The 1,097-nt window shown below is 40.3% G+C and overlaps 1 protein-coding gene across 3 annotated transcripts in view; it reads right to left on the reverse strand.

Moving 5' to 3' along the window:
- Window positions 1-751: 751 nt before the first annotated feature.
- The window catches only part of LOC135236415 (integrin-linked protein kinase), a 21,205-nt gene continuing 20,859 nt past the window's right edge, over window positions 752-1,097 (reverse strand). For all 3 annotated transcript variants that reach the window (XR_010324581.1, XM_064302735.1, XM_064302734.1), the window contains one exon: window positions 752-1,097. This exon is cut by the window's right edge. The gene's annotated coding sequence lies outside the window, so the exon portion shown is untranslated.

Raw genomic sequence — 1,097 nt, forward strand, 5'->3', positions numbered from 1 at the left:
TTTTCAGGTCCAATTCATGAGAGATTTATGGAGTGCCAGCATGTGCAGGTTTCCGTAATGAGATAACAGGAAAGCGCTTATGGGGCCCCGTTTGCAATTGGATACAAACGCCTACGTTCAGACCTTTCTGAGACTTTCTCCGATGAAAAATCCCAGCAACCCCCCCTTAAAGCGGTTAAGAACGTCTAGTGCCAAACACATGGTGCTGCTGGTGTTCTGATCATAGAAATGATTGTAATTCCATAGATTTGCCTCTTGGCTTCTGAGTAAAAGGTTGCACTCTGCACGTAATTTTGTAAATGCGTGATTTAAATACAACCCCGTCACCGCGTAGCGCTTCATGCTTCACCATACAGGAATTATCGCATCGTTTCCCAATGTCACGAGTCAGCACACATCGCGAGAAAGGATGCCAAAGGTTGAAAATAACCCGTCTAGTATTATCTGGGGATATTTCATGAAATATGAAGTTACTATTCAAGCAAGGACAGATGTTAGACCAGGATAGTGTTCATTGTTCTCGGCTAGAAATAGCTGTACAAACTAAGTAATTGTACCTTACTGAACCCGTGTTCAGCAGTTGTCTACGATCATGAAAATGCACTTTTTCTACGTCGCTTTGGATAAAAGCGTCTGCCAAATGAATTTAATGTAATGTAATGTAATGTAAAGGACGAAATCCAGTAACACAAATCCAAGGATATTCTAGAAATTTTTTACACATTTCAGAAAAAAGGTCACGACTTCCAGGTACATGTCATATACTGAATTTAATATCTTGAACCAATATAAAAAACCAAGACATTTCTCTTTTTTATATATTTATATAAATTACATACATTTGTATAAGACATGCTTTGTTTTGGCTTTTTCCCCCCCTTGATTCAGCACAAACGAGCAAGCAGGCGGAGACAGAAAAAACAAAACAAAAACAAAAAAAAAGATGTAAAAAAAAAACAGGAATAAAAGAAGAACGATGTGGGATGACCACGTCTTCAGACAGCGATGACAACTGGTCTGTCAGCGGCTGAGCTTGAACGCACTGTACAGGCCGCGCTGATCCACCACACACACTTTTCGCCCAGGCGACGAATCAG

The sequence above is a fragment of the Anguilla rostrata genome, chromosome 12, assembly GCF_018555375.3.
Source record: "Anguilla rostrata isolate EN2019 chromosome 12, ASM1855537v3, whole genome shotgun sequence".
NCBI classification, from domain to species: Eukaryota; Metazoa; Chordata; class Actinopteri; order Anguilliformes; family Anguillidae; genus Anguilla; species Anguilla rostrata.